Below are 25680 nucleotides of genomic sequence, written 5' to 3' on the forward strand. Positions count from 1 at the left end.
GCGCGCGCGTAGAAAGTAAAGACGGTTCCTATAGGTTACTATAGTCGTTATGGGTGCCTAACACCTTCGCGTAGTGAAAACAACTCCCGGACCTCGATTCTCAAGGGTTTTGTGAAATATCCTTTTAAAAATGTTCATATTATAAATTTATAAGTAAATTAAAATATTTTGAGGTCTTTTTTGACCGAATATCTCGAGGCCTGAATCCCTTGCTGGTGTCACATGTCCGTTGGGCCAGCGCAGGTGGTTATAATCACCGCCTCTCCAATTGCATCAGATTTCTATTGTGTTCCTCTATTATGCACACACCTATTGACACACCTTGTCAAGAGTGATGTTTCTGTCATCATGTTCTAGCTAATCATGACATACACTTTCTTAAATAAAGAAATATTAGATTTTGGCATGAACGAATGACAGGGTTGCCACGTCTCTTAGACATTGTGTGACACAATGGAAATCATGATTTTTCCAACTCCGTCAGATTCCTATTGCAGTTCCCACATATGCACTTGTCTATCTGAACAAATTGTGTCAAAGTGATGTCTCCAGTTGCATGTCTTAGACAATCCCCACTTTAACTTTCATTTATAAATAAATAGAAGATTATGTCATTAACGAATGACCAGGTTGTCATTTTTTTTAGACATTAGTGTGACCTGGTTTAAATCACGACATTTCCAACAGCATCAGATTCCTATTGCGGTCCCCAAATGTACACGTGTTTGTCTCAACGCGCCTTGTGAGAGGGAGGTTTTCAGTTGCATGTCCTAGACAATCACGACTTTAATTTTATATTATAAAGAAATAGAAGATTTTGTCATAAACAGATGACCAGGTTGTCACATCTTTTAGAAAATAGTGTGATCTAATTTAAATAACGACCATTCAAACTGTCTCATATTTCTATTGTGGTCCTCCATTATGCAGGCGCCTATCTCAACGTGCTTTGGCCGCATGCTTTAGCCAATTATGGCATGATGAAGTAGAAGAGTTTCTCGTGATTTGCGGTAACTCTAATTAATCAACCTAGTACTCATTGATATGAACTTTTTTTTTGTTGATAAAAACTTCTTATTTTTATTTTTTACGAAACTTAGTAAAGGCGTAAAATATATTAAGTGCAAGATGATACGTATGTACGTAAAAAAAAAGTGAAATACCTCAACATATTATTAAGCAAAATGTTTTATTTTTAAAGAAAGGAATTTTTTTTTCTCTTTGAAAATAGTTATATCAGTAAAGATCATATTCAATATAGATGGAGAGTATTGGATCATGAGTAAATAATAATAAAATATTTAAACAAAAACCTTATTCAGGCGGTAGCAGGTCTATGAGGCCTAAAGCAATTTTTTTTGAAGAATGGCCTAAAGCAATTTTTATTGTGAATTTTTTTTACAATAAAAAAAATATTGCATAAATTCATGAAGAAGAAAAAACATTCATGATTTGTTGGAGCCTTGAGTTGAACATTGGACAACAAAGAGGATATGAGGCCTTCAAGTTTACCAACTCAATTTAGGAAACATCCAATCAAAACATATTCATGTTTTAAATTTATAAATTAAAATATTTTTAGGTCTTTTTTGATCCAAAATCTTGAGGCCTAAATCCCATGCTTGTGTCACATGTCCCTTGGCCCGGCCCTGGTGGTTATAATCACAGCCTCTTTAACTGCATCAGATTTCTATTGTGTTTCGTTGTTATGCACACACCTCTTGACACACCTTGTCAAGAGTGATGTTCCTGTCAACATGTTATAGCCAATCATGACATACATTTTCCTTAATAAATAAATATTAGATTTTGTCAAGAACGAATGATCAGGTTGCCACATCTCTTAGACATTAGTGTGACGCAGTGGTAATCATGACCTTTCCAACCGCATCGGATTCCTATTATGGTCCCCAAATATATATATATATATATATATATATATACTCGTCTATCTAAACACACCCCGTCAATGACATGTGTCTTGTTTCATGTCTTAAAGATTCCCTACTTTAGCTTTCTATTATAAGGAAATAGAAGCTTTTGTTATTAACGGATGACCAGGTTGTCACATCTTTCAGACATTAGTGTGATCTGGTTTAAATCACGACCTTTCTGACTGCATCAGATTCCTATTGTGGTCCCCAAAAATACGTGTGTCAGTCTCAACGTGCCTTGTAAGAAGGACGTGCTCAGTTGCATGTCCTAGAAAATCAAGACTTTAACTTTCTATTATAAAGAACTAAAAGATTTTGTCATGAACAAATGACCAGGTTATCACATCTTTTAGACATTAGTGTGATCTAATTTAAATCATGGCCTTTCAAACTATCTCATATTCCTATTGCGGTCTTCAATTATGCACGCGCCATTCTCCGCGCTTTGTAAAAGTGATGTGTTTGGCCGCACACTTTAGCCAATTATGAAATGATGAAGTAGAAGATATTCTCATGATTTGCGGTAACTTTAATTAATCAACCAGTACTAAGTGAAATGAACTTTTTTTTGTTGATAAAAATTTATTTTTATTATTATTATTATTTGTTGAAATTTAATATAGGTGAAAAATATATTAAATGTAAGATGATAAGTATGTACATAAGAAAAAATGTGAAATACCTCAATATAATTTATAAGGAAAATGTTTTCTTTTTTAAAGAAGGAATTTTTTTTCTCTTTTCAAAGAGATATATTAGTAAAGATCATATACAATATAGGTGAAGAGTATTGACTCATGAATAATAAAAATATTTTTTAAAAAAAAAACCTTATTTAGGTGATAGCTGGTCTATGAGGCCTAAAACAATTTTTATTATGAGTCCTTTTATAATAAAAAAATATTGCATAAATTCATGAAGAAAAAAAAAATCATGATATGTTGGAGTGTTGAGTTGAAGATTGGACAACAAAGAGGATATGTGGCCTTCAAGTTTACCAACTCAACTTGGGAAACATCCATTCAAAACATATTCGTGTTGTAAATTTATAAGTAAATTAAGATATTTTGAGGTCTCATTTGCCCAAAATCTCGAGGCCTAAATCACTTGCTTGCGTCACATATCCGTTGGGCCGACCCTGGTAGTTATAATTACAGCCTCTTTAACTGCATCAGATTTCTATTGTGTTATGCTGCTGCTACTACTACTACTATTATTGTTGTTGTTGTTGTTGTTGTTGTTGTTGTTATTATTATCATTATTATTATTTTATGAAATTTAGTATATGTGGAATATATATTAAGTGTAAGATGATTCGTATGTACGGGAAAGAAAAGCGAAATACCTCAACATAATTTATAAGGAAAATGTTTTCTTTATTAAAGAAGGAATTTTTTTCTCTTTTCAAATAGATATATTAGTAAAGATCAAATACAACATAGGTAATAGCTGGTCTATGAGGCCTAAATCAATTTTTATTGTGAGTCCTTTCGCAGTAAAAAAATATTGCATAAACTCATGAAGAAAAAAAAAATCTTGATTTGTTGGAGTGTAGAGTTGAACATTGAACAACAAATAGGATATGAGGCCTTCAAGTCTACCAACTCAACTTGGGAAACATCCATTCAAAAAAAAATCATATTATAAATTTACAAGTAAATTAAAATATTTTGGGGTCTTTTTTGACCGAAAAGCTCGAGGCCTAAATCCCTTACTTGCGTCACATGTCCCTTAGGTCGGCCCAGGTGGTTATAATCACAGCCTCTCAAATTGCATCAGATTTCTATTGTGTTCCTCTATTATGCACACACGTAGTGACACACCTTGTCAAGAGTGATGTGCCTGTCAACGTGTTCTTGCCAATTATGACATACAATTTCTTTAATAAAGAAATATTTTCTTTTTGCATAAACGAATGACTGAGTTGCCACGTCTCTTAGACATTAGTGTGACGCAATGGAATTTATGACCTTTCCAACTGCATCAGATCCCTATTGCGGTCCCCAAATATACACTCGTCTATCTGAACACACCATGTCAAAATGATGTGTCCAGTTGCTTGTCTTAGACAATCCCTACTTTAGCATTCTTTTATAAAGAAATAAAAGATTGTGTCATTAACGGATGAGCAAGTTGTCACATCTATCAGACATTAGTGTGATCTTGTTTAAATCACGACATTTCCAACTACATTAGATGCCTATTGTGGTCCCCAAATATACATAGGTCTTTCTTAACGTGCCTTGTACGAGGGATGTGTTCTGTTGCATGTCCTAGACAATCACGTCTTTAACTTTCTATTATAAAGAAATATAAGATTTTGTCATGAACAGGTTGTTGCATCTTTTAGACATTAGTGTGATCTCATTTAAATCATGACCATTCAAACTATCGCATATTTCTATTGTGTTTTTCTATTATGCACGCACCTCTTTTATTATTAACGCGCTTTGTAAAAGTTATGTGTTTGACCACATGCTTTATCCAATTATGGCATGATGAAGTAGAAGATATTATCATGATTTGCTGTAACTATAATTAATCAACCTATTACTCAATGATATGAACTTGTTTTTTTTTTTGTTGGTAAAAATTTTTATTTTATTTTTTTAAGAAACTTAGTATTGGTGGAAAAAAAAAGTGATATACCTCGACATACTTATTAAGCAAAATGTTTTATTTTTGAACCAAGATTTTTTTTTTCTTTTCAAATAGTTATATCGGTAAAGATCATATTCAATATGTCCTCGTGAGCTTAGCTCAGTTGGTAGTGACAGTGCATAATTAATATATGCAAAGTCCGAAGTTCAAACTCTGACCACCACAAAAAAAAAGATCATATTCAATATAGATGGAGAGTATTGACTCAGGAGTAAACAATAAAAAATACTAAAAAATAGCCTTACCCAGATGATAGCTGGCCTATGAGGCCTAAAGCATTTTTTATTGTGAGTCCTTTTACAATAAAATATATTGCATATATTCATGAAGAAAAAAAAAATCTCGATTTGTTGGAGCATAGAGTTGAACATTGGACAACAAAGAGGATATGAGGTCTTCAAGTCTACCAACTCAATTTGTGAAATATCCTTTAAAACAAAATCATATTATAAATTTATAAGTAAATTAAAATATTTTGAGGGTCTTTTTTGACCAAAGATCTCGAGGCTTAAATCCCTTGCTTGTATCACATGTCCCTTGGGCCTGCAGGTAATTATACTCACATCCTCTCCAATTGCATCAGATTTCTATTGTGTTCCTCTATTATGCACACACCTATTGACACACCTTGTCAAGAGTGATGTGCTTGTCAACATGTTCTAGCTAATCATGACATACATTTTTTTTAATAATGAAATATTAGATTTTGGCATGAACGAATGACTGGGTTGCCATGTCTCTTAGACATTAGTGTGACGCAATGGAAATCATGACCTTTCCAACTGCATCAGATTCCTATCGCAGTTCCCACATATACACTCGTCTATCGGAACACGCTGTGTCAAAGTGATGTGTCGAGTTGCATGTCTAAGACAATCCTCACTTTAAATTTCATTTATAAAGAAATAAAAGATTGTGTCATTAACGAATGACCAGGTTGTCATATCTTTCAGACATTAGTGTGACCTGGTTTAAATCATGACATTTCCAACTGCATCAGATTCCTATTGCGTTCCTCAAATGTACACATGTTTGTCTCAACGCGCCTTGTGAGAGGGATGTTTTCGGTTGTATGTCCTAGACAATAACGACTTTAACTTTATATTATAAAGAAATAGAAGATTTTGTCATGAGCAGATGACCAGGTTGTCACATCTTTTAGACAATAGTGTGATCCAATTTAAATCACGACCTTTCAAACTGTCTCATATTCCTATTGTGGTCCTCCATTATGCAGGCACCTCTCTTAACGTGATTTGGCCACAGGCTTTAGCCAATTATGGCATGATGAAGTAGAAGATGTTCTCGTGATTTGCTGTAACTCTAATTAATCAACCTAGTAGTCATTGATATGATTTATGACTTTTTTTTGTTGATAAAAACTTATTATCTTAATTTTTTATGAAACTTAGTAAAGGTGTAAAATATATTAAGTGCAAGATGATACATATGCACTTCACATAAAAAAAAGTGAAATACCTCAACATACTTATTAAGCAAAATGTTTCATTTTTTAAGAAAGGATTTTTTTTTTCTCTTTTTAAATAGTTATATTAGTTAAGATCTTATTCAATATAGATGGAGATTATTGACTCATGAGTAAATAATAATAAAGTATTAAAATAAAAACAATATTCAGGTGATAGCTGGTCTATGAGGTCTAAAGCAATTTTTATTGTGAGTCTTTTTACAATAAAAAAATATTGCATAAATTCATGAAGAAGAAAAAACATTCATGATTCGTTGGAGAGTTAAGTTGAACATTTGACCTCAAAGAGGATATGAGGCCTTCAAGTTTACCCACTCAACTTAAGAAACATCCAATCAAAACATATTCATGTTATAAATTTATAAGTAAATTAAAAAATTTTGATGTCTTTTTTGACCCAAAATCTTGAGGCCTAAATCCCTTGCTTGTGTCACATGTCCCTTGAGTCGGCCCTAGTAGTTATAATTACAGCCCCTTTAACTACATCAGATTTCTATTGTGTTCCGCTATTATGCACACACCTTGTCAAGAGTGATGTACCTGTCAACATGTTATAGCCAATCATGACATACATTTTCCTTAATAAATAAATATTAGATTTGTCAAGAACGAATGACCGGGTTGCCACATCTCTTCAACATTAGTGTGACACAGTGGTAATCATGACCTTTTAACCCGCATCAGACTCCTATTCTAGTCCCTAAATATATACTTGTTTATCTAAACACACCCTGTCAATGTGATGTGTCTTGTTTCATGTCTTAGACAATCCCCACCTTAGCTTTCTTTTATAATGAAATAGAAGATTTTGTCATTAACGGATGATCAGGTTGTCACATCAGTGTGATCTGGTTTAAATTACGACCTTTCTGACTGCATCAGATTCATATCGTGGTCCCCAAATATACACGAGTCTGTCTCAACGTGCCTTTTAAGTGGAATGTGTTCAGTTGCATGTCCTAGACAGTCACGACTTTAACTTTCTATTATATAGAAATAAAAGATTTTGTCATGAACAGATGACCAAGTTGTCGCATGTTTTAGACATTAGTTTAATCTAATTTAAATTATGACCTTTCAAACTGTCTCATATTTCTACTGTGGTCTTCAATTATGCACGCGTCTCTCTCAACGTGCTTTGTAAAAGTGTTGTGTTTGGCCGTATACTTTAGCCAATTATGAAATGATGAAGTAGAAGATATTCTCATGATTTGCGGTAACTTTAATTAATCAACCAGTACTCACTGAAATGAACTTTTTTTTGTTGATAAACATTTATTATTATTATTATTATTATTATTATTATTATTATTATTATTATTATTATTATTATTATTATTATTATAATATGAAGTTTAGTATAGGTGGAAAATATATTAAGTGTAAGATGATTCGTATGTACGGGAAAATAAAGCGAAATACCTCAACATAATTTTTAAGGAAAATGTTTTCTTTTTTAAAGAAGGAATTTTTTTCTCTTTTCAAATAGATATAGTAGTAAAGATCATATACAATATAGGTGATAGCTGGTCTATGAGGCCTAAATCAATTTTTACTATGAGTCCTTTCGCAATAAGAAAATATTGCATAAACCCATGAAGGAAAAAAAAATTCTTGATTTGTTGGAGCGTAGAGTTGAACATTGGACAACAAAGACGATATGAGGCCTTCAAGTCTACCAACTCAACTTGGGAAACATCCATTAAAAAAAATTTCATATTTTAAATTTATAAAATAAATTAAAATATTTTGGGGTCTTTTTTGACTGAAAATCTCTAGGCCTAAATCCCTTACTTGTGTCACATGTCCCTTAGGCCGGCCCAGGTGGTTATAATCACAGCCTCTCCAATTGCATTATATTTCTATTGTGTTCCTCTATTATGCACACACCTATTGACACACCTTGTTAAGAGTGATGTGCCTATCAAAGTGTTCTAGCCAATCATGAAATACAATTTCTTTAATAAAGAAATATTAGTTTTTAGCATGAACGAATGACCGGGTTGCCACGTCTCTTAGACATTGGTGTGATCCAATGGAATTTATGACCTTTCCAACTGCATCAGGTTCCTATTGTGGTCCCCAAATATACACTCGTCTATTTGAACAAACCGTGTCAAAATGATGTGTCCAGTTGCATGTCAGACAATCCCTACTTTAGCATTCTTTTATAAAGAAATAAAAGATTGTGTCATTAACGGATGACCAAGTTGTCACATCTATCAGACATTAGTGTGATCTTGTTTAAATCACGACATTTCCAACTGCTTTAGATTCCTATTGTGGTCCCCAAATATACATAGGTCTGTCTTAACGCGCCTTGTGTGAGGGATGTGTTCTGTTGCATGTCGTAGACAATCACTACTTTAACTTTCTATTATAAAGAAATATAAGATTTTGTCGTGAACAGATGACCAAGTTGTTGCATCTTTTAGACATTAGTGTGATCTCATTTAAATCATGACCATTCAAACTATCTCATATTTCTATTGTAGTCTTCTATTATGCACGCACCTCTTTTATTAGTTGTTTGGCCGCATGCTTTATCCAATTATGTCATGATGAAGTTGAAAATATTATCATGATTTGCGGTAACTCTAATTAATCAACCTAGTACTCATGATATGGACTAGTTTTTTTTGTTGGTAAAAACTTTTTATTTTTATATTTTTTATGAAACTTAGTATAGGTGGAAAATATATATTAAGTGTAAGATGATACGTATGTGCACAAAAAAAGTGAAGTACCCCAACATACAAATTAAGGAAAATGTCTTTTTTTATTGAAGGAATAAGTTTTTTTTCTTCTTTTCAAATAGAAATATTAGTAAAGATTATATTCAATATAGGAGGAGAGTATTGACTCTTGTGAAAATAACATTAAAATATTTTAAAAAAAATATTCAGGTTATAACTGGTCTACGAGGCCTAAAGCAATTTTTACTATGAGGCCTTTTACAATAAAAAATATTGCATGAATGTATGAAGAAAACAAAATTAATGATTTATTGGAGCGTAGAGTTTAACATTGGACAACAAAGAGGAGATGAGGCCTTCTAAGTTTACCAACTCAGCTTGGGAAACATCAATTCAAAAAAAATAAATTCATATTATAAATGTATAAGTATATTAAAATATTTTGAGGTCTTTGTTTGACCTAAAATTTCGTGGCTTAAATCCCTTACTTGTGTCACATGTCCCTTGGGCCGACCCTGGTGGTTATAATCACAACCTCGCCAAATTCATCAGATTTCTACTGTGGTCCTCGATTATACTCACACCTGTCGACACGCCTTGTAAAGAGTAATGCGTCTGGGAACATGTTCTAGCCAATCATGACATACATTTTCTTTAATAAAGAAATATTATATTTTGGTATGAACGAATGACCGGGTTGCCATATCTCTTAGACGTTAGTGTGATGCAGACGTAATCATGACATTTCCAACTGCATTAGATTCCTATTGTGGTCCCCAAATATACACTTGTCTATCTTAACACACCGTGTCAAAGTGATGTGTCTAGTTGCATGTCTTGGACAATCCCCACGTTATCTTTCTTTTATAAAGAAATAGAAGATTGTGTCATTAAAGGATGACCACTTTAGTTTTAGACATTAGTGTGATCTGGTTTAAATTAGGACCTTTCCAACCGCATCAGATTTCTATTGTAGTCTCAAAATATACACGCTTCTGTCTCAACGTGCCTTGTAAGAGGATGTGTTCAGTTGCATGACCTAGGCAATCACGACTTTAGCTTTCTATTATAAAGAAATAGAAGATTTTAACATGGACAGACGATCAGGTTGTCACATCTTTTAGAGATTAGTGTGTTCTGATTTAAATCATGACCTTTCCAACTGTCTCATATTCCTATTGTGATCTTCTATTATGCATGCGCCTCTCACAACGCGCTTTGTAAAAGTGATGTGTTTGGCCGATTACTTTAGCCAATTATGGCATGATGAAGTAGAATATATTCTCATGATTTGCGGTAACTCTATTTAATCAACCTTTTTTCCGTTAGCAATCTAATTAATTAACCAAGTACACAATGAAATGAACTTTTTTTTTTTTTTGATAAAAACTTATTATTATTGTTATTATTATTATTTTATGAAATTTAGTATAGGTGGAAATATATTAAATCTAAGATGATACGAATGTACGATAAAAAAAGTGAAATACCTCAACATACTTATTAAGGAAAATGTCTTCTTTTTGAAGGAAGGAATTTTTTTCCCCGTTTCAAATAGATATATTAGTAAAGATCATATTCAATTATGGCATGATGAAGTAGAGGATATTCTCATGATTTGTGGTAACTCTAATTAATCAACTTTTTTTTAGCAATCTGATTAATCAACCTAGTACATAATGAAATGAACTTGTTTTTTTTTTGTTGATAAAAACTTATAATTATAATTATTATTTTATGAAACTTAGTATAGATGGATAATATATTAAATCAAATATGATACGTATGTATGGAAAAAAAAGTGAAATACCTCAACATACTTATTAAGGAAAATGTTTTCTTTTTGAAGGAAGGAAATTCTTTTTTCCTCTTTTCAAATAGATTATTAGTAAAGATCATATTCAATATAGGTGGAGAGCATTGACTCAGGAGTAAATAATAAAAAAACTATTTTTCAGATGATAGCTGGTCTACGAGGCCTAAAGCAATTTTTTTAATCACCTATTTCAATTAAAAAAATATTGCTTAAATTTCTGAAGGAAAAAAAAACATTAATAATTTGTTGGAGCGTGTAGTTAAACATTGGACGACAAAATCCATTAAGTTTACCAACTCAACTTGGGAAAAATCCATTAAAAAAAAATACATATTATCAATTTTACGTGAAATAAAATATTTTGAGGTCTTTTTTTACCCATAATCTCAAGGCTTAAATCCCTTGCTTGTGTCACATGTCCCTTGGGATGGCCATGGTGGTTATCATCACAGCCTCTCCAATTTCATCAGATTTCTATTGCGGTCCTCGATTATGCACACACCTCTCGACACACCTTGTAAAGAGTGATGTGCCTGGCAACATGTTCTAGCCAATCACGACATACATTTTCTTTAATAAAGAAATATTATATGTTGGCTTGAACTAATGACCAGGGTGCCATGTCTCATTGATATTAGTGTGATGCAATGGTAATCATGACCTTTCGAACTGCATCAGATTCCTATTGTGGTCCCCAAATATACACTTGTCTATTTAAACACACCGTGTCAAAGTGATGTGTCCATTTGCATGTCTTAGACAATTCCCATGTTATCTTTCTTTTATAAAGAAATAGAAGATTGCGTCATGAAAGGATGACCACTTTAGCTTTTAGACATTAGTGTGATCTGCTTTAAATTACGACCTTTCCAACCACATCATATTCCTATTGTAGTCCCATCTGTCTCAACGTGCCTTGTAAGAGGGATGTGTTCAGTTGCATGACCTAGACAATCACGACTTTAGCTTTCTATTATAAAGAAATAGAAGATTTTGTCGTGAACAGATGATCAGGATATCACATCTTTTAGACATTAGTGTGATCTTATTTAAAACATGACCTTTCCAACTGTCTCATATTCCTATTGTGGTTTTCTATTATGCATGCACCTCTCACAATGCGCTTTGTAAAAATGATGTGTTTGGCCGCATACTTTAGCCAATTATGGCATGATGAAGTAGAAGATATTCACATGATTTGCGGTAGCTCTAAATAATCAACCTAGTTCACAATGAAATGAACTTGTTTTTTCTTGTTGATAAAAAATTATTATTATTATTTTATGAAACTTAGTATAGGTGGAAAATATATCTATATTCTATATAATATAAATTTACGGCCGATTCCATAGCCCTTTATGGAAATGTTTTTTCTCCTCCTATTCTTATGACACGTGGCACTCTCATCTTATTCTCTTTACAAATACTCTCACCACATTCATCCTCACAAAATACTCTCACCATATTCATCCTCACAAATTTATATTTAATGTTTATGTATAAAAGGAAGTTTTACAATTTCAAATTCTAATATTTGAAATTAAATTAGAAATCAAACATTTCGTATTCAAAAAATACAAACTTTAATAAAATATGCTTTTTTTGAATAATCAAATAATTTAAATTAAAATATTTGAATTCAGATATTAAAATAAAACAAGTAATATCTAATTAAAATACGATTAATGGAATAATTATTTAAATATCAAAGAGATCAAATAATTGATATATGTCAAATAATAAAAATATGATTTGATTTGTCAAAAAAAAATATGATTTGATAAAAGTGTAACTTTTTAAAATAATTTATTAGATTTGGTAGTAACCATTAATTTTTTATATGATTTAAGTTTATATTCTTTTGATTCTATTTTCAAAATATATATTGTATGATTTGAGTTTATATTCTTTTGTTTCTATTTTCAAAATATATATTGTATAGTACACCCTCCGGTCACAAATATAAGCAAAAATTCATATTTTATATTCATTCAATAAATGATGTATGTTGTCTACAATGAAGACCACATACATCATTTATTGAATGTATCTAAAATATGAATTTTTGCTTATATTTGTGACCGGAGGGTGTAACATAGTAAGGAAATAAAAATTATGTTTCGTAAAAATATAGAAAAAAACGAACATATACGTTCATAATTGAAAATAGATAATTGAAAATAGATTTATTTTTCGTGCTCTGCTTTAATTCAGAATTCTTTTTAATGATGTTGCAAACATCATTTTTTAAATCATAAATGATTTTTTTAGAAAAAAATCAGGAATATGCGTTCAAGAAAAAAAAAGGAAATATGCGTTCAGGAATATGAGTTCAGGAAATATGCGTTCAGAATTCTTATTAAAAAGGAAATATGCGTTCAGGAATTCTTATTAAAAAAAACGTATTGCTTTAGAAAGGAAAATATGAGTTTAAATCAGGACATATGCATTAATATATTCTGTGGTAGAAAAAACGTATTGCTTTATTAATTTTTTTTGTTTTTAAAGATGATCAGGACATTTTTTTTTTGTTTTTAAAGTCATTTAGTAAGCAATCAATGTAATGACAATTGACACCATTTTTGGTGGGATTATTTCGTTTTTTTCATTTACAATACTACTCTTAATTACTAATTTCAATCAATGGAAATAATTACCAAATTCCTTTGATTGTGATTGCCCATCTGCACTCTTTTGCTATAAATATTGCTTACAATCCTCAATATTTTTCACACGATATTGATACTGCTTCTCTCAATTTTTTTTATTTTTTTTGAGGATGCTTCTCTCAATTTCTAAATATCCTACATTCAAACATTTTATGTTTCTAACTATCCTTTTTTTTTTTTTAAATTTTAGTGTTAATTTATTTTTAAAAAAAATTGTCTTTAACCCAAACATTGTTTGTCAATATTTTTCACACCATATCGATATTGCTTCTCTCAATTTCTAAATTTCCGACAATCAAACATTTTATTTTTCTAACTATCCATTTTTTTCAAATTTAATATTGTTATTTTATTTAAAATTTATATTTTAGTAACTTAAAACTTTTTTTTATTCTTATCTGCAATTTTTTGTTGTTTTTATTATGATGTTACTTCTTTGGATAAAAAAATCAGGTGCCTATATGATGGATGATTGAACAGATTGAGGTAGTAAATATATAGTATTTTTGTGTTTGCACACATATAATTGTTAGGCTTAACCTTTAACTTAATTCTTTATTTTAAATTGATCTCATAAGTATAAAAGTTTTAATTTGATCTTTTATCTTTGTTTTTGTTAGTCAATTTGGCATTATTTCATCAATTTTAAGTCTAATTGTCCATGGAGAACCAACACCGAAAGGGGTCCATCATAAATCTTATTAATTTTTATAATTTTAAACATTTGATCTTTTTTTTTTATATAAAAATAGGATTGTTAGATTAAGCATGTCTATTAAAAAGATGAAGAAAGGGATTTTTTTTTGTAAGGAGGGAATTTTTTTATTATTGACGATTCATTTTAAGATATAATAGACTTTCACAATCTAATGATACCTTTTTTATAAAAAAAAGGGGGTTAATTAAAAAATTAAAATTTATGGTTGACCGCCTTCAATTTGATTCATCATAGACATTTGAAGTTAAAATTGATTGAATATGACCAAATAAAATGACAGAAGCACTAATGATGGACCTAATTGAGACCTATTTTAGTTAGGAGACAACTTTGAAAGAAAAAAAAAAGCTTAAGGATCAAGCGGTCAATTAAGCCTAATTGTTATTTAAATATACTTTGTTTTATTTAGGGATTTAAATATACTTTCTTAAATATTTCTTTGAAATGTCTCTGATATCATCCTGAAGGTGTACTCAAATATATTTTATAATATCGTAGACTTGATCTAATATGACAGTTTGATGTAAATTTTTGGGTGATGAATGATATGAAACTAATCAGAAAAATATATATTTTCTCCTCTTGATTTTGCAGTTTTATGGTACATAAACTATTCATCTATATGTATTATGGTACATAAACTATCCATCTATAAAACTGCAAAAGATGATAATTTAATAGAGTGAGCATTTATTTGTGAGCGTTTAGGAAATAGAGTGAGTTGTTGATAATTTGACGGTTTTGTTGAAGGAGTTGAAGATTTTGAGGTAATTATTTTACCAAAATAAAAAAACTTAGTAGACAAATTCTACATCGTTTTAAAATTTCTAATAAACATATATTTTGTGAACTTAGTCGAACACATCTACACTTTTCCATTGTCAGACTCAACCGAAAACCAAACGTGAAGGAATATGAAATAATCGAGTTTGAATAAAAAAATAACATGAAAGTAATGACATCCAATAACTAAAATTTAATAAAAAAATAAATAAATGACACTCAAAAACTAACAAAAAGTTCATCATAATTTTGAGACTCAAGGTTTTCTAGAGTAAGTTTGATCATCACATTAGCCTATAAACCATGAAAATGAGGTTGATACTAAATCTTTACCAAAAACCGTAAAACGTCAAATATATTAGACATCTTACTTATATGTTGTTCAAATTATACTCTTACATTTATATAGAACTTTAACCCACACTTGACACATTAACATCTCTTAATCAAGTATACTACTCTTTGTGTCTGTAATTATGTCACATAGTCAAAAAAAGGTTAAACAGAAGCACATGTTCATAAAGGTTAGTTGGTGGTACTTTCATGAAGGAAGATTTATGTTCATTTTTTTATGAGAAGATGTAAAGGAATTTAGAAGAAAAAATGAATATGAAAATGAAATTTGAACATGGGAGAAGATAAAGGAAAAAAAATAATTATTGTGTGATTTTTCCGTGAGAGCATACAGAATAGTGTAAATTGTATGTAATTTTATGAGTTTATTGATGGAGATGGAGATTTTGAGTAATTATTTTACAAAAAAAAAAAATTAGACTCGGTTAAAAAAATGTCAAATAATTTTAAATATCTAATAAATATGTAATTTGTTAACTGAACATAACACTTTTGCAATTTTTTATTGTCACATGCCACCAAAACTGAAAGAATTTTGAAATAATAGAAGTTGAATGAAAAAAATTTGCAGGAAAGAGAATGACATTCAAAAATTAAATTTAAAGATAAAAAAATTAAACAAATGACATAAAAAAATAGTTTATCATAATATTGTGACTTCCGAGAGATCCTACCCTAAGTTTGATCATCACATTAAACTAGCAAATATCAACAAGTGAGATTGACACTAAACCTTCACCATAAACCTTAAGACATTAAGTATATATGTCATGTCACTTAGACGCTGTTTAACATTTACTCTTGTGTCCAATGCGGAACTTTGACATATTAACATCTCCACATTAAGTATAACATTCTCCGCACTGTGATCTACCACCAGGAAACACTCTCACTTTCCTGCAAAGTTGAATCGATATATGACAGTGGCGGAGCCAGAAATTTTATGGAGTCCGGGCAAAAATTTTATCGCAAATTTACATGTAAAATAATATATAAACAGTCATAAATCGAAATAAAAGAGGTTCCTCATTTTGTCAACAAAAGTACAATTTAAAATATCGTTATTAATTGAAATTGATCATGTAATATACGTGAAGTCTGAAAATTGACCCTGTAATTAAATAACATATATTCTGACCCTGTAATTCGAGATTCTTATTATTTATAACCCTATAATATACGTGAAGTCCAAGAAAGCAACCAAGAGATTGAATTTTGTCATGATTTCTTAGAGGCGTGTTAAGAACATTAAAATATGGTTTTACACAAAAAAATTATAAATTTTCGACAAACGACAAATTAATTATGAATTTTTAAAGTGTAAAAAAAAACTCAAAAAACAAAACAACATAAATCTCGACCTATAAATCGAATTTTGAGCTCATTATTTGCAGAGACATCTATAAAAATGCATAAAAAAGATCTATGAAGTTTCATATCATTTTGAAGCCGTTTAAATTTATTTTGATTTTTCAACCAAAACGTGCAAACTTGAAATTTTGTTCCGAGTAAGCGTATACTCACAAGTCAAATTCATAATTAATGGGCTATTGAGTTGTGGCATATATAAAGAAAGTACAAATTAATTATAAATTGTTTAAGTAATTCATAATTATGGGGAATAAAAATTCATAATTGATTTGTCCCTGGTTGAAAAATTTAATTTTTTGTGTAAAGCTATATTTTAACGTGCTAAACATGTATGGAAAAAATTCAATCTATATGTCACATTTTTAGACTACGCGTATATTATAGGGTGGTAAAAAATAAGAAGAAACTCAAGTTATAATGCTAGAATATGTTTTGTACTTTATAGGGTCATTTTTCAGACATAGTGTATATAACAGGGTCAATTTGAACAATTAACCCTTTAAAAATAAGAGAGATAAACTTGCCAGCAGTGTGCTAAATAAAATTAGAAGGTAAATGTCTTTTTTCGAGACCTCTTTGCGTGTGAGAATTTTTAGATTTTGCCCAAAATTTTCTTTTTTTAAGTGAGTTAATGGACTATTGGGTTATGGCATATATAAAGAAAGTACCAATCGAGCCCGGGCGAGTGCCCGGGGTCGCCGGGCGGTGAAACCGCCCATGATATATGATACCACCATTGAACCTTTTGAGGGATCCGACACTTATGTGGATATAGCCATTGGAGAGAGAGAGCAACCACACAAGTGAGAATGATCCCAAATCTTTACCCAATATTTTAAGGCATTAAGTGTGAGGGTTTTCTCACTTATATGTTGTTAAACTTCAACTCTTATATTCAATGTTGGATTGTGACCGACACTTGATACATCACTAGATTCTCTCTTTTTCAAGTATGACGAAATTCTAGCCCGTGCATGGCACGGGTCTCCACACTAGTTAGATCTAAGATGATACGTATGTATGGAAAAAAAAAAGTGAAATACCTCAACATACTTATTAAGGAAAATGTTTTCTTTTGGAAGGAAGAAATTTTTTTCCTCTTTTCAAATAGATATATTAGTAAAGATCAAATTTAATATTGTTGGAGAGTATTGACTCAAGAGTAAATAATAAAAAATATTTAAAAAAATCTTATTCAGATGATAGCTGGTCTACAAGGCCTAATGAAATTTTTTTTTTGTGAGGTCTTTTACAATTAAAAAATATTGCTTAAATTTATGAAGGAAAAAAAAACATTCATGATTTGTTGGAGCGTAAAATTAAACATTGGACAACAAAGAGAATACGAGGCCTTCAAGTTTACCACCACAACTTGGGAAAAATCCATTAAAAAAAAAAATACTTATTATAAATTTATAAGTAAATATAAATATTTTGAGGTCTTTTTTTGACCCAATATCTCGAGGCCTAAATCCCATGCTTGTGTCACATGTCCCTTGGACTGGCCGTGGTGTTTATTATCACGACCTCTCCAAATTCATCAGATTTCTATTGTGGTCCTCTATTATGCACACACCTCTTGACACACCTTATACATAGTGAAGTGACTGACAACATGTTCTAGCCAATCATGGCATACATTTTCTTTAAAAAAGAAATATTATATTTTGTCATGAATGAATTACCAGGTTGCCAGGTCTCTTAGATATTTGTGTGATGCAGTGGTAATCATGACCTTTTCAATTGGATCAGATTAAGTTTGTGTCATTAACGGATAACCAGGTTGTCACATCTTTCAGACATTAGTGTGATCTGGTTTAAATCACGAGATTTTCAACTGCATCAGATTCCTATTGTGGTCCCGAAATATACACGCGTCTATCTCAACACGCCTTGTAAGAGGGATGTGTTCAGTTGCATGTCCTAGACAATCACAACTTTAACTTTCTATTATAAAGAAATAGAAGATTTTGTCATAAACAGATGACCAGGTAGTCACTTCTTGTAGGCATTAATGTGATCTGATTTAAATCATGATCTTTTCAACTGTCTCATATTTCTATCGTGGTCTTCTATTATGCATGCGCCTCTCACAACACCTTGTAAAATTGATGTGTTTGGCCGCATATTTTAGTCAATTATGACATGATGAAGTAGAAGATATTCTCATGATTTGCGGTAATTCTAATTAATCAACCTAGTACACAATGAAATGAAATGAACTTAGTTTCTTTTGTAAAAGATTGTATATAAATATTATAGACCCGTAGAAAAAACTCCAATTCCCCATAACCGAAGGAAAAGCTTGTATTTGAAAATAAACCTCAAATGCCTTTCTAAAGTGTTGTGTTTAGATGAAATGTAACGAAGCATTTTGGTAGTACGTACATATGAAACGAGTCTCGTTATGGACTTTCACCCTCCGTTGATCTCCAAGTCACACGCTGACTGTAGAATCGGCGTACATGTAGACAGTGTTTGTTTAGTCCAGAAAACCCACCTTCACTTTCTACTTGTAATAATTCATCCTTCTAATAAAATAAAATATTATATCTGTCAATCCCTTTGGTTAAAAATAATTATTTTCTTAAATAACTCCTTCAAATAAATAATAGTTTAACATTTGTTAACTTTACAAGTCCCAATCCAACTGGGAAAAATATTGAAATTGTTAGGTCGGACGTCGTGACGAAGTTCGAACTATGGTCCATCCACTTTTGTTAGTAACATGATGACCTCTCTAGTGAGTGATTTGTAAGTACATTGTTAAATATTGAGTATTGAGCACTACTGTGAGCTCTCGAAGATCAATTAATCTAAACTTTTTGTTAAAAAATTTGACATTTTTGAACGCCCCTCTCAAGATCTTAAGTTCAACTCTTCTCAATGTCAATTTCGGTAGAATAGTTTAACTTTTCAAAAATTTACATCCTATTAAATGAATTTTTTTTGTGAACATCTTATTATTTTTTTCCTTAAAATTAATAACGTATCTTACAATTTTCACATATTAATTATTAAATGATTGGGTTAAATATGTTTTTGGTCCCTATAAATATACCAACTTTTCGTTTTAGTCCCTCTAAAATTTTCCTTCAACTTTTAGTCCGTATAAAATTTTCAATCACTACTTTTGGTCCCTATTTTAAGTTAATTTTAGTATTTTTTAATGAAATTGTGCAAAAATGTGTAGAATATTGTAAAAATATTTTCCAAAAAAAATTGGAATTCTTTAACAAAACATAAATTTAATATGAATTTTTAACCATAAAATATATAAAAAATCATATTAAATTCATGTTTTGTTAAAAAATTCTACATTTTTTTGGGAGAGATTCTTATAATATTATTAATTTTTCTGCAAAATTTTATTCAAAAATATGAATTCTACATATGAGTTTACTTTAAAAGAGGGACCAAAAGTGAAGATGGAAAATTTTTGGAGGACTAAAAGTTGAAGGAAATTTTTAGAGGGACTAAAACGAAAAATTGGTATATTTATAGGGACCAAAAACATATTTAACCCTAAATGATTTTTTTTTTGTGTGAATATCTTATTATTATTTTTCTTAAAATTAAAATTAATAACTTATCTTACAATATAAAAACCCTAAATGATGAATGAGAAACTTATTGTAAGATAAGTTATTAATTTTAATTTTAAGAAAAATAATAATAAGATATTCACACAAAAAAAATCACTTAGGGTTAAAATATGTTTTTGGTCCCTATAAATATATCAATTTTCCGACCGATGAGGTAATTATAAGACGTCGGTGGGACCTATTTGCCGACCGATGAGAAATTCCGACGACGATGATCACTGATTTTTTTACCTTTCTCTTATCTATTGAAGAAAGGTAAAAAATTTCCAAAAATGAAAGATAAAAATTGTGCATATAAAAAAAGGGGGAATGCTCGTCTACGATATGGTATACAATAAGTAAAGAAAGGTATACCATATCCATAGTTATTATGTTAAGACATTGAATCAATTTATCTTTTGGTGGGTATATAAAGGGGTTTTTAATAATTGGGCTCTGCCTTCTTTTTTGTACCAAAAAAAGAGGGGGTTTTTAATTGTAATTGGATCCCACGCTGTTACTGCGTTAACGCTGTAATGGTTTGGGCCGTCTGATCAAAAATTAACGATTATGATCAAAACTGTGTGAAACTGTATATGAAAATCTGAATCGTTAGATTCTATAGCCAAGATTGTGTACTGCGTGAAACTGCGTGGAGCAGTTCCGGGTCCGTTTTTAATTAAATGAATATATCCTTCAATGTTAAGCTTTTGTAGAGGGAGAAGAGTGAAAATTGCTTTGTTTAATGATTGTATTGAAGGTTAGAATTGAAGAGATATAGATAGGTGAATTATTGTAAGGATGTTGTCAAGTTGTTACTCTAGTTTGAGGTTGGTGTATCAATGAGCAAGTTGTTAAAATGTGTGCTCGTAAGATGAAGAGCAATGCTTCTTCCTCTTTTTGCAATGTAGATCATATGAGTCCAATCTACATTTGAAATGAGACTTGTACCTTGTAATTGAAAAAAATATTAGATATATAATTGTAATACTAAGTTTAATTTAAGCAACTGAGTGGATTGATAAGGAAATTTATTCTTTTATGCTCGATACTATTAAAAAAGATCATGCATCATTGTTCTTTAAAGCAATTCTCTTAATACGCAATTTATCTTTTTAAACCAATTCTCGTAAGGCTCAGTTTCTCCTCCATAGAACCTGTCAAACATGAGAAAATAACAAAAGGGTGGAGTCAAAAAGACATATTTGAAGTTAAAGGGAAGGGGTTTGATCTCAAGTTATGGGGCTTTTTCACGTGATGATTTTGGTTTTATTTAGCCTTATCCCTCACGAATCTCATATTGTCTAGCATATTTCTATCTTTCTTGAATTAACGTGGCCACCAAGATCATAATATCCGGAAATGACTCACGAGAATATAACTTGACACTCATCTATCTGAATAACACTTATATAGATAAATGAAGAGAAAAACAACACAGAGAGGTGATTTCGAGGTAACAAATGACATAAACCACATCTGAAAAACGTTGGAGTTTCTCTTACTAAAAAAAATTAGGACCGTAAGATTTATCACTTTAATATTCAAATTATAATCATCATTTACTGATTCAACTAATTTAAAAAATTTACTAATTTGACAAAGAACTTTTTATAGTGAATGAACTAAGAAATTGATTAATTAGAAGTTATCCTAATTATTTAAATGAATAAGTAAAATAAAATGATAATAATATATAATTCAAAACAACTGCAATTAGGAAAACAATATGCAAGTCTTACAAATAAAATCATGGAACATCTTAACAAGAGGATCAAAATTGTGAACTGTAGTATAAGCAAGCAGTTGTGCACGCTATAAGCGATCTTAACCATCAATTTGAAATTGAATGGTTCATATTACACAATTAAAAAATAATAATTTTAAATCAGATAAATCTGTAAATTTGAGATTGGAATGTTAAGATGCAAATTTTTTTAACATTGTAAATGCACTAAATCTAAACTGCTTGTATATTTTGGATTCAACTTTCAAGTGAGCATAAATGTGAGAGCCTATTATTTTGGTATAATTTATTGAGAAGGAATTTTCGCATGAAACCCAAACAAATTACTACTCCCTCCGTTCCTTTTTAAGTGTCACTTTTGGAGAAATTTTTTGTTCCTATTTAACTGTCACTTTCAAAGTTCAATGCAACAATTAATGTTGTTTTACCAACATTACCCTTAGTTATTTATTGTGGAGAGAGAAATATATGAAATAAGATATTAAATGACTAAGGCTATTATAGTAAAAGTATAGATTATTGTATAAGAAAAAGTAACATTTATTGAATGTCTTGGTTTGTGTAAAATGTTAAAAAGTGACACTTAAAAAGGAACGGAGGTAGTAATACATAAAGTGTTGCTCAAATTATTTATGTTGTAAAGACTTGGACTTTGTAACCACACATCTAAGATGGCTGTAGAATTCATTAGTGTCACTCATATTAATAAATATTTAGCATTCCTAAAATTAGAAAAGAAGAAATATAGATAATAGTAGTGTAATTAAATAATTAAATAACTTAAATATGTAGATAATGTCTTCTTTAATAACGACATAGAAAATTGAGTCATGAACGAGTGACTCAATCTTCTCCAGTCTTTTTAAATTTTATTGTGATATGGTTATAGTCATGATCTCTCCAATTACATCATATTCCTATTATGATCCCATATTTTGGCAAGCACCTCACTCAACGCGTTTTTTAAGAGTGACGTGTACGACTGCATGTTCTAAGGAATCACAATACGGGTTTTCTGTAATAAAGCAATAAAATACTTAGTCATGAACAGAGGATCATGTCGTCACGTTTTTTAGACATTACTGTGATATGGTTTAGATCATAACCTTTCCAACTGTATGAGATTCCCATTGTGGTCCCTTATTATGCGCGCGTCTCTCTTAACGCGCCTTGTAAGAATTATTTGTATGACTATGTTCTAACCAATTACAATATGATATGACGAGGTAGAATATATTCTCACGATTTGGGTATAACTGATGAATCAATCAAGTTTTTTTTGAAGCAATCAACCTAGTACAAGATGAAGGATAATTCTTACATAGTCAGATATAAAAATCCAGCTCATTTAGGCGCGCGCACACAAAGGTACATTAATCAATGTTTTCAATAGTAATAATAATAATTTTTTTCTTTTTATATCTACCATTTTCCATTTGTAAGTATGTCTAAATCAATTAAATTTATGGTTGTGTCATACAAGCACGGCTTTCAGAATGGAACTGCCAATGAACAACAACAGCGGAAGCGGCGGTGCTCACAGCGGAAGAAGAGAAAGTGTGTACTGTAAGGAGTGTGTGATTGCGGAAGTGACAAGGGTTAAGGCTGATTTCCATTTGTGTGTTCGTGATGAGGTAATTATAGGGTTTAAGACGTCGGCGGGACCAATTTTCCGACCGGTGAGGAATTCCGGCGAGGATGGTTAATGATTTGCGGGGTAGTTTCTTTTATCTAAAGAAAGGTAAAAAAATTCAAAAAATGAAAGATAAAAATTGTGCATAGAAAAAAAAGGGGGGGAATGATCGTCTACAATATGGTATACAATAAGCAAAGAAAGGTATACCATATTCATAGTAGACTTAGTTATTATGTTAAGACATTCAATCAATTTATCCTTTGGTGGGTATATAAAGGGCTTTTAATTAAATGAATATCCTTCAATGTTAAGCTTTTGTAGAGGGAGAAGTGTGAATGTTGCTTTGTTTAATGGTTATATTGAAGGTGAGAATTGAAGAGATAAGGGTGGTGTATTATTATCGGGATGTTGTCAGTTGTTACTCTGGTTTGAGGTTGCTCTATCAATGAGCAAGTTGTTAAAATGTGTACTAATAAGATAAAGAGTAATGCTTCTTCTTCGTTTGGCATTGTAGATCGTGTGAGTCCAATCTATACTTGAAATGAGACTAGTATCTTGTAATTGAAGAAATATTATAAATATATAATTGTAATGTAATGTTAAATCTTCTACTTTGTTTTAGATGCTAAGTTTAATTTAAGTAGAACTAAACGAATTGATAAGGGGATTTTTTTATATGTAAATTCAAATTAAGAGAGTACAAGAATACTTCAAACTCTTAAATATAATTATTATATTTATTTTGTAGGACTGTGTCTCTTCATCCCTTAAAAATCTTGTATAAATATTCCATAATAAGTTCGTTTGTTGGAATGTCTCTTTAAGTTATAACATGTATTAGAGATATGTTGCTCTGATACAAAGGTATGATTTTTGAACTTGAAACACAAGTTTGATTTATTTAGAGGATACCGCTAGATGATCTAAATTTACTCAAAAAATTTGTATGGTTATTGATCATTGTTCTGTAAACCAATTTTTTTAAGACTTGGTTTCTCCTCCTTAGAACTTAGTTTCTCCTCCTTAGAACTTGTCAAATCAGAGAAAATAACAATAGGCAAGTAGGTAGAGTCAAAAAGACATATTTGAGTCAAAAATGACCTAAACCATCCCTCTCCAATAGATGAAGAAGACGATAAGTTAGAGAAATGTTGAAGCTTGATTCACTAAATAAATTAGGACCGTTAGATTTATCACTACAATATTCTTTTTTTGGTGGTGTCCGAATATTGAACCCCAGACCTTACATATATTATGCATTGTCCTTACCAACTGAGTTATGCTCTTGGGGACATTATCACTACAATATTCAAATTATAACCATCATTTATTAATTTAAATGAATTAAAAAATTTAGTAATTTGACGAAGATCTTTTTATTGTGGATGAACTAAGAAATTGATTCATTAGAAGTTATCCAAATTATTTAAATTAATAAATAAAATAAAAATGATAATAATATAAAATTCAAAACAACTACAATTAGGAATACAATATCCGAGTATTACATTTTAAAAAAATTATTTGTGGAGCATACTAACGAGAGGATCTAGATTTCCTGCTCTAGTATAAGTAAGCCGCTACACACTAATCATCAATTTGAATTTGAATGGTTCAAATTACACAATAATAAAATCAGTGTTAAACGCGATATCATTAGAATGTTGAGATGCAGTCCTCGTGAGCTTAGCTCAGTTGGTAGGGACATTGCATAATTTATGCAGGGGCAGGGGTTCGAACCCCTGACACCCCACTTCTCCACATTTAAAATGTGTGAGCTCTAGCCACTATGCTACTTGACAAAAAAAAAAAAGAATGTTGAGATGCAATATTGTTTGACATCGTAAATGCGCGGAATCCATACTAACTATATATATATATATATATATATATATATATATATATATATATGGGTTATGTTACAAGCCACCCTTTGGTGGTGTCTTTTATCAAGTCACACCTTAAGGTGTGATTTTCACTTTTTAGTTATAACCAATGTTTTACAAATCGCGTGTCAACTCGGCGAGTTTACCGAGTTTACGTGTTTAGGTGCCAAAAACGTGTTAACTCGGAGGTAAACTCGATTTCTGGTAAACTCGGAAAGTTTGACGAGTTTGACCGAGTTAATACGAAGTAAACTCGTGTAAAATCGGGCGAGTTTACCGTTTTTGCGAGTTTAGTCCTACTTTTTTTAAAAAAAATTAAAATTGGCCCATTTTTTT

General features: G+C 30.7%; 1 long non-coding RNA gene across 1 annotated transcript; it reads left to right on the plus strand.

Moving 5' to 3' along the window:
- The first annotated feature begins 23059 nt into the window (after window positions 1–23059).
- Window positions 23060–24055, plus strand: LOC146955596 (uncharacterized). The gene is made up of 2 exons (XR_015016923.1): window positions 23060–23190; window positions 23306–24055. It is a non-coding gene; the product is annotated as an uncharacterized LOC146955596 (long non-coding RNA).
- The last annotated feature ends 1625 nt before the right edge of the window (window positions 24056–25680 follow it).

The sequence above is a fragment of the Medicago sativa genome, chromosome 1, assembly GCF_051527215.1.
Source record: "Medicago sativa cultivar Bolivia chromosome 1, Bolivia_mono, whole genome shotgun sequence".
Lineage (NCBI taxonomy): Eukaryota > Viridiplantae > Streptophyta > Magnoliopsida > Fabales > Fabaceae > Medicago > Medicago sativa.